Consider the following 9682-nt stretch of genomic DNA (forward strand, 5'->3'; position numbering starts at 1 on the left):
ACAAAAAAGTGCTAATAAATTCACCTTTCTAAACTTGTCCTTTTGAATTAGGTAAAGTTATACATAAAGCTATGGAAAGGAACATAAAGCAATAGGGGAGAAGTCAACGAAAGCAGTGTTACTGAATCAGAAATTGTGAATACCAGCTATGTCGATCTCTCTACCATATTCTTTTCTTCCTACCAGTAAATATGTCATAAACCCTTTGCTGTCAAATGAAGATGTGCAGTTCTGCTATATATTGCTTCATTGCATATTTCATATGACTCATGCAGTATGGAATGAAAGGTGATATACTCTATTGATCTCACAGCACAAAGAAATAAGCTGAGCTCCACAATTGCTTGTGGAGTATAGTCTGAGCTCTCCTTCTAACTCCGAGTTGAATGTTCTCTTCAATAGTTCCCCCAGCTTCCATTTTTTTCAACTGTTTGAGTTTTTCTATGTATATGCTCAGATAACCAAGTGTAAAAAGTGTAAAAAGCCTTCCATTTGCAAGTGGCTCATGGGGTTGGAATGATAGGTTAGTGGTTAAGGGCTTATAAACACAATGATGTAAATTTGACCTCACATACCTATGTTTAAAAACAAAATCCAGGAGGGTTGCACATGCCTGTAATCCTAGTGCTGAGAGAAGCAAAGGCAAGTAGGTCTCAGGGGTTTGGGACTTACTGGACAGCCAGTTTAGTAAATCTAAAGCCAATAAAAAAAATCTCTGTTTCAAAATGTTTTAAAATGGACAGCATCTGATGAATGATAGCCAAGGTTATCCTATGGCTTCCTCATGTATGTGCACACATGGGCACATGAAAAAAATCTCCTTTAGTGTTTCTTCAGAAGAACAGAGGTTTCTAAAATGCCATCATACCTGTGAGTCCATGATAACATTAGATTTGCCCCACTTATGTCTGTATCATTATTTTTTAAGGAGATTTACAGTTGGTAAGTTAATGGGGAAATTTTTTGTAAATAGGGTGTGTTTTGTCATTTTAAAAAATGGTCCTCAGTGTTTAATTGAGTGGGTTTTAAATGCAGTGGGTTAAGTTTGACTTCATTCACACACAGGCACACACACACACACACACATGAGGGGGTGGAAGGTTTAGCACTCCTACAAATGAAGAAGGAATATCCATGGATCACTCCAGACCATACTCTACTCCAAGTTCTTCATTCATCTAACAGTACAGTGCCATAATAATGAAAGTTTATATTATTTTCAAATCTCTTTCTTCTGGCCAGGTGGTGGTGGTGCACATCATTAATCCCAGCACAGAGGCAGAGGTAGGCAGTTCTGTGTGTCTGAGGACAGCCTGGTCTATAGAGCAAGTTTCAGGATAGTCAGAGTTACACAGAGAAACCCTGTCTCAAAGAAAAAAACATCTCCTTTTTCCTTGAGGGTATGAGACAAGCTCCGTTGTGTGAGTATATGAATTTAGAGATAATATTCATAAGATACCTTGTACTGAAATTTGTATGGCAAACAGACCTCTAAAAACTGTACCACCCCCCACCCCTGCTTTTTCTTCTCTCCTTCAAGTCAAGCCCCCTTTCAAACTAAATGTGAGTATCTGATTGGTGTGCCCAGGTCAGCTTTGATAACCTTTCCAATGGTTTGATTATCAGCTAAGTCTGTAAGACTCTCAGCTATCCTAATTGATCTATGAAATGCCAGAAATATCTGTGAATTTTACAACAATGCCCAAAGTGTATTTACTAGTTATTTCTCATAGCAAATTACACTCACCTCTCAGGTATCTAACTGCTGGACTGCAGTTTGAAGTTAGCTAATGAGAATATATCAAGGTTGCCCCCATTGGCTCCTCCCACAGATTGAGTGTAATAAAAACTTGAGACACTCATAGATTTGTTTCTTGACAGCAACTAAAATGTTAATATTTTCTCCAACACAGGAATAGTACAATCAAGCCCTAGAATATTTGTTATGTTGTTTTCTAGCAAAAAGGAAAAATGTATTAGCAAGATTAAGCCAAAGAATTCAATCTTGCTAATGTGACATCACTCAATACCTAAAATAGAGGTTTTAATCCTTTTTTTTTTCTTTCTATTAGTCAATATCCTTAGTGGAGTTATCACTAAGAGTTACCAATCAAGTAGATTTGGTGCACCTTTTGAAACAGTTAGATGTAAACTGAATACGGGTTTAAAATTAACCCCAGAACCTAAAAATGCAAGATGTTTTTGATACAGCATAGCTCAGAGTAGATGATGTTCCCTATGGCATTAAGGGTAGCTGAGAGTGTTGTGAAAAGGCCAGTCATGTTTCACTTACAGCAGCAGCACCTTTTGCTGATATCCCTCAGAAGCATGAGACACGTTCCTTCTGAAGGCCAGAGGGGCTGTTCTGCTTAGGGATACGGTGTTGGCAAACACAGTGCTGATCTGAGAAGAGTTAAGGTATGAGGGGAAAAAGGCAACATCCTTGGGTGCCAGTTACCTTATTTTTAAAAAGGCAGGGGGAGGGGTTATTTTGTTTTGTTTTGAGACAAAGTCTCACTATGTAGCCCAAGGTGTCCTGGAGCTCACATTAGCCAGGCTGGCCTCAAACTCAAGCTAAACCTGTCTCTGTCTCCCCTATGCTGGTCATATAGGCAAATACCAATACACTCTACAGAAAGATTCCCATTTTGGTTTTAAGAATTATAATACATAGATTAAACCTCATAAAAGCTTTTCCTGAGACATTGAAAAAAAAAAAGAGTTACCAATCAAGCCACCCAAGAATCATTGGAATAAAATATGTCTACTCCCCAAAGGGCTCTCAAAGAGAGCAGTAGCTTTTTCAAATACAAATTATCAGAAGCACTCCGTACTGAATTGTAGGTCCTCAGAATGTATTTCAACAATCGATTCTACTGACAACACGTGTTCATGTTTAAGAATCATGAGTTCTGAGGGTAGCCACAGCAGATGTAATTTCAGGTCATAATCCATAGTGTTCTGTGTTCTCATCTCATCCCTTCCTGCATCTATTTTTTTTTTTAATTTCACATAAAGTGCTTACAAAATCATTTCCATGCTGAGAGAATTTCTTTAGTCAGCTGGCAAATGACCAGGCAGGCTTGAAGAGGTTCTGGTTTCAAAGGATCAATATTTAGTTTTCATATTAGAAACACAATACTTGCAGCCCATTTTTTTCTAGTGGATTGCATACAGAGCAGTATTGCAATCATATTCTCCTTCAGCAGGCCCTGCAGCAGTCAGAATTCCCCAAGCACTGGATCACATAAAATCCAAGCTCAGGGAAAGCTGCAGAATATTACATGTTTACTTGCTTTGGATCATTGAAACAAAATTGTGAGTTTGCTTGCTTTACACAATGTTTAAAAATGTGTCTCTAAAGAAATTCACACTGGAGTTCTTAACAACCTCAGTATACCCTTAAGTCTGTCTGTCTGCTGCCACATAAATGTATTCCAGAGGAAACTGATTTACAACATCATTCCTTAAGTAACAGATAATGTTGATTTGCGCAAAAGTAAGAGATGAGGTGGTAAAGGATGAGCAATTACATATGTGACTTTATCTTCTTTCCTCCTGATAACCGTGTATGGCATGACTTCATTAACAATCAGCATTTTGATCATGTCTGAGTTGGAATAATGAGAATTCTGATTTAATGATACATGAACGATTGTGTGAGATTTTACAGTTGTTTCTCTCCAGTCAGCTAATTCTATAAACCCCAAGTTGCATGACTCCCCTGGGTCCACTCATGTTTAAAATTATCATCTAGAGCTGGAGAATTAGCTCAGTGGCTAAGAGTGTGCCTGTTGCTCTTGCAGAAGCCCCAGGTTTAATTCCCAACACCAGCATGGTAGCCCACAATTGTCTGTAACTCCAGTTCGAGGGATCCGACAGCCTCCTCTGAGCTCAGTTGGTACCAAATGTGCATGTTGTGTACAAACTTACATGCAGGAAAAAAACCACTCATACACAAAATAATAAAAAAAATTAACATCCAATGCTTAGTCAATTGTCATTTTTCCTTACAAATAAAAAAGACATTACATGAATAATCAAAAAGTTTATAATTTTATATCTTTCATGTAGACTCAAGACTCAGTATTTATATTCATATACAGTCAATGTTCAAATCCTCTCATACCCCACTTCTAGCGTCAAACTAGGGCCCTGTTCATCCCATTGCACACCAATGGTCAGTGTAAAAAAGATCTTCCTGGCAGGAACAAAAACCTGACTCCAAGGATCCCACTCACTAAAATTCAAGGACTAAAAAGATAATTCTCTTACTAAATAACAAGATTTGACCAATGCACCAGATATACAAAGGACACATGATTTAACTTCCTAATAGATCAAAAGAGAAGAAAGCAGAGATTTTTGATTGGATAGTCTACTCACCTTTTATTTATTATATAACTTTTATCCTGTAGTTAGTATGTATCACTCTTCAGTATTCTCTATAAATAATGATTGTCTCATTGTACCTGGAAAATAATAAGGACCAAAATAATGGCTCACACCTAAAGGATTATGTACACAATGTGTCCATTACTAAAATGTCTTTGGTTTCCTGGTGAACGGATGTTGTAATTGATTTGTATGAATTATGTACTTCTAGATATTCCATAGAAATAAAAATGCTAATGCCAAAGTAATTCATAAAAATGCTAATGCCAAAGTAATTCAGAAACACCCGGTAACCGGGTTCCTCGTTGTAGAACTTCTAGACAACGACTCACCAAAAGTCCATTCATGCTGAAGGTTAGAACTCTTAAGCCCTTCCAATCTCAGGTAAATTGTATGAACTACAAATAGCTGTTTTACAGCCCGTCAGTCAATATTCTGACTCTGTCTGCCAGTGTGCAGGAAGAAGTGCTAGATGAGGGATAAGTCCTGCTAGCATTTTCAGAATGGGATAAAGGTTTTTGAAGGAATAGTCTACAGATATATTTCACTTATCTAATAAAAAAAATCCCAATGGAACATCTTAAAAATGTTTACCTTTCTAAAAAGTAGATGCATTTTATGTTTAGTGTTTCAAAATCCAAAGCAAAGTAGAGTCTCCATGTTTAGAATCTAGTAAAGGAAAGGAAGAGTGGGTATAAGGGGCTGTGGCAGAGGTCTTGAAGTGGTGCACTGGGGACCACAAGGGAGTTGCCAGTGTGACAGAACCAGAAGCAGATACCAACCAGAATTTACAGCTCAACAGACATAAAAAACTTTCTACCCTCTAGTTATCAGATATTTTTAAATGATGTTTTTTCCCAGACCTCTCTTTGCAGTCCATTATTAAAACATAGTGACCGAAGCTCTGATTAGATACAGGGAGAATCATCTGCCATGACTACCCATAATTCTGAGCACATACCCTACCTCAGAGCCGTGCCATTTATGATAAATGAGATAGACACACAAGGTCCATGGTAACCAGCCCTGGAAATAGTCAATCCACTTGCAAATACTGATGTCAAGGGAAAGGACACTGCAGGCAATTTCGAAGAAAAGAATTCCCAGGGTGAGACAAAAATCCTCACGAGTGATTTTAATTCTCTAGCGAAACAAATAACAGGTTACTACCATCTCTGAAGAGTAAAATTGTTTTTGAGTGCTACAAAAGTACCTGTGTTATGCTTGTGCCTTTGCAAGGCATTTCTTTGACAAACGGTGCCTCTGAAAGGCAAGGGAGAATAAATAAGAAGCAAACACAGCACTGATCATACTCGCAGCACGCCTGCTGTGCTTTGTGGCTGCTCAGTATATGGTTTGAGCAAAGTACTAGAAAATAGATTTTTATGGCTAGTATAAACCAGAATCATGGTTAGCAGAGTTTCTCTGGGCGCATTTAAGGGTGACAAAAGCATTTGGGTTAATAGCAGTGATGTGTCTTCTTCTATAAAACTAGTGACTTTACCAAAGTCAAAGTAAATAAGGTAGGAAAACATTTTCCCTCTGGACATATCAGACACGATGAACTTCAGAAAAAAAAGCCATTGTAAATAAACACAAATATTAATATTTTATGGGTAAATATAAAATATGTTATTATTTTAAATATGTAAAATATCTCTAAAATCCCCTCTATGGTAGTTTAGTAACATTGTAAATGACTGCTCCATATGCTTTTATAACAGATATGCTTGTTTGCAAATAGGAGAAGATATTACTTATAAAACAAACATGGTGATGACCTCAGCTGTGGCCAGTGATGAAATCCAAAGCCCAGGATACCTGTGAAATTTTCTACACCTTTTAAAATGATATTTCTCTGTGGTTTAGGTATCAGAATAACTGTGGCTTTATAGAATAAATGGGTAAAGTTCCTTATGTTTTTATTTTGTGGAATAGTTTGAGGAGTATTGGTATTAGCTCTTCTTTGAAAGTCTGGTAGAATTCTGCATTAAAACCATCTGGCCCTTGTTTTTTTTGGGGGGGTGGGTGGGAGGTTTTTACTGACTACTACTATTTGCTTGGGTGTTATGGGACTGTTTAGATAGTTTACCTAATCTTGATTTAACTTTGATACATGGCATCTGTCTAGAAAGTCACCCATTTTGGCTAGATTTTTCTAGTTTTGTCATGTGTAGGCTTTTGTAGTGAGATCTGATGATTTTGAATTTCCTCAGTGTCTGTTGTTATGTCTCCCTTTTCATTTCTGATTTTGCTAACTTGGATACTGTCTCTGTGCATTTTGGTTAGTTTGGCTAAGGGTTTATCTACCTTGTTAATTTTCACAAAGAACCAGCTCTTTGATTCTTTGTGTTGTTCTCTTTGTTTCTGATTGGTTGATTTCATCTCTGACTTTGACTGTTTCTTGTTCCCTCCTCTTCTTGAGCATGTTTGCTTCTTTTTGTTCTAGAGCTTTCAGGTGTGCTGTTAAGTTGCTATTATAGAATCTCTGCAATTTCTTTATGAAGGCACTTAGTGCAATGAATTTTCCTCTTAACATTGCTTTAATTGTGTCCCTTAAGTTTGCGTACACTGTCCCTTCATTTCATTGAATTTCAGAAAGTCGTTAATTTCTTTCTTTCTTCACTAACCAATTTATCACTGAGTAGAGAGTTGTTGAGCTTCAACGAATATGTGGGATTTCTGTTGTGTTTGTTGTTATTGGTGTCCAGCCTTAGCAGTCTACAGTTTCATTGCAATCACCATCAAAATTCCAACACAATTCTTCACAGACATAGAAAGAGCAATTCTTAACTTCATATGGAAAAAAAAACCAAAAGTTCAGGATAGCAATTCTGAACAATAAACGAACTTCTAGGGAAATCACCATCCCTGCCCTGAGGCTATGCTACAGAGCAACAGTGATAAAACCTGCATGGTATTAGTACAGAGAAAGACAGGTCAATCAATGGAGTAGAACGGAAGACCCAGAAATAAACCCACACATCAACAAGCACTTGATCTTCTGCAAATAGGCCAAAACCACACAGTGGAATAAAGAAAGCATCTTCAATAAATGGTGCTGGTCTAATTGGATGTTTGCATGTAGAAGAATGCAAATTGATCCATATTTATCACCCTGCGCAAACATAAAGTCTAAATGGATCAAGGACCTCAATATAAAACCAGATACACTGAATCTATTAGAAGAGAAAGTGGGAAATAGCCTCAAATGCATTGGCACAGGGGAAATTTTCCTGAACAGAACACCAATAGCTCAAGCTGTAAAGTCAACCATTGACAAATGGGACCTTGTGAAATTGAAAACCTTCTGTAAAGCAAAGGACACTGTCAATAGAACAAAATGGCAACCTACAGATTGGGAAAAGGTCTTCCCTAACTCTACATCTGATAGAGGGATAAAATACAAAACAAAACAAAACAAAACAAAACAAAACAAAACAAAACAAAAAACAAAACAAAACAAAAAACTCAAGAAGTTAGACTTTAGAAAACCAAATAATACCATTAAAATGGGGTACATAGCAAACAGAATTCATAACAGAGGAATCTTGAATGGCCAAGAAGCACTTAAAGAAGTGTTCAACATCCTTAGTCATCAGGGATATGCAAATCCAAATGACCTTAAGATTCTACTTTAAACCAATCAGAACAGCTAAGATCAAAACTCAACTGGTCAGCTGGCAAGGATGTGGAGAAAGACGAACACTCCTCCATTGCTGGTAGGATTGCAAACTAGTACAACCACTCTGGAAAGCAATCTGGAAATTCCTCAGATAATTTGAAATAGTTCTATCTAAAGGCCTAGCTATACCACTACAGAGTATATACTCAAAAGATGCTCCAGCATACCACAAGGACTCATGTTTCAACATGTTCATAGAAGCCGTGTTTGTATTAGCCAGAAACAGGAAGCAACCCAGATATCCCTCGACTGAAGGATGGATACATAAAATATGGTTCATTTATACAATGGAATACTATTTAGCTATTAAAAACTAACACATAATTTTTTGGGGCAAATGGATGGAACTAGAAAATATAATTCAGAGTGAGGTAACCCAGAGACAAAAGGACATGTATGGTATGTTCTCACTGATAAGTGGATATTAGCCAAAAAGTACAGAATACCCATGATGTACCCCATGGACCCTAAGAAGGAAGCCCCAATGAGGATGTTTTAATCCCACTTAGAAGGGGGAACAAAATAGTCATGGGAGATAGAGGGAAAGAGTGACCTGGGTGGGAGAGGGAGGGGAAAGCAGGTCAGGAAGGACCTGGGGGAAGACAGGAGAGAAGCCCAAAGGACCAGGAGAGTGAATAGAAATGTGCAACTTCTGGGGGTGAGGGTCTGGGAATGGATGGAAGGAAACTCTAGAAAGTCCCAGGCTCCCAGGACTCACTGTGGTTAACCTTAGCCAAACTGCACAACAGTGGGGAAACAGAGCCTGAAGAAACCACCTCCAGTAGTTAGACATGGCCCCCAGTAGAGGGATGGGGACAACAACCCACCTTCAAAATTTTTGACCCAGATTGTCCCTGTCTAAAGGAAATGCAGGGATAAAAATGGAGCAGAGACAGAAGGAACGGCCAACTTGGGATCTAGCCCAGGGGTAGGCACCAAACCCTAACACTATCATCTATGATATGTTGTGCTTATAGACAGGAGCCTAGAATGGCTGTCCTCTGAGAGGCTCTACAAGCAGCTGACCTAGACAGATGCAGGCACTTACAGCCAACCATTGAACTGAGGTCACAGGACCCCTATAGACGAGTTAGAGGAAGATTGAGGAAACTGAAGGCGTGGGGAACCCCAAAAGAAGACCAATAGCATCTATTAACCTTGGACCCCTGAGAACTCCTAACTAAGGGATTCTGGTAAACAGTCTTCTCTAGGGATGAGGCCCTGTATTGGTTAGCCTCCACCAAGTAACCATCCCGGAACTCATATACACAAGTAACACTGAAACAAATGAGTCGGTTGTACTTACAGACTTAGGAATAACAACTAAAGAAAAGATGGCATTATTTCAGAGGGAATAAGGGGGTATGTCATGGGAAGGGGTAGAGGGAAGAAAGAGAAGGGGGGAGATACAATTACAGTTCAATTTAAAGTAATTGATGATAATAAAATCATTAATTAAATTTAAACACACATATATACATGAGAAAAGAAAAAGTGAGCTGAGCCAAGCATACATATTCTCTCTCTCTCTCTCTCTCTCTCTCTCTCTCTCTCTCTCTCTCTCTCTCTCTCTCTCTCTCTCTCTCTCTCTCTCCCATTCTT

General features: G+C 38.3%; 1 protein-coding gene across 3 annotated transcripts in view; it reads right to left on the reverse strand.

Moving 5' to 3' along the window:
- Cntn1 (contactin 1) overlaps positions 1–9682 on the reverse strand; it is a 291216-nt gene that overhangs the window by 263793 nt on the left and 17741 nt on the right. Inside the window, exon 2 of one of the 3 annotated variants that reach the window (XM_085831994.1) lies at positions 4387–4472. The exons of the other annotated variants lie outside the window; for them this stretch is intronic. The gene's annotated coding sequence lies outside the window, so the exon portion shown is untranslated. The remainder of the gene's footprint in view (positions 1–4386; positions 4473–9682) is intronic. 3 annotated transcript variants of the gene reach the window in all.

Source organism: Mus caroli, unplaced genomic scaffold (assembly GCF_978045245.1).
Source record: "Mus caroli unplaced genomic scaffold, Mus_caroli_1 scaffold_16, whole genome shotgun sequence".
Taxonomy (NCBI): domain Eukaryota; kingdom Metazoa; phylum Chordata; class Mammalia; order Rodentia; family Muridae; genus Mus; species Mus caroli.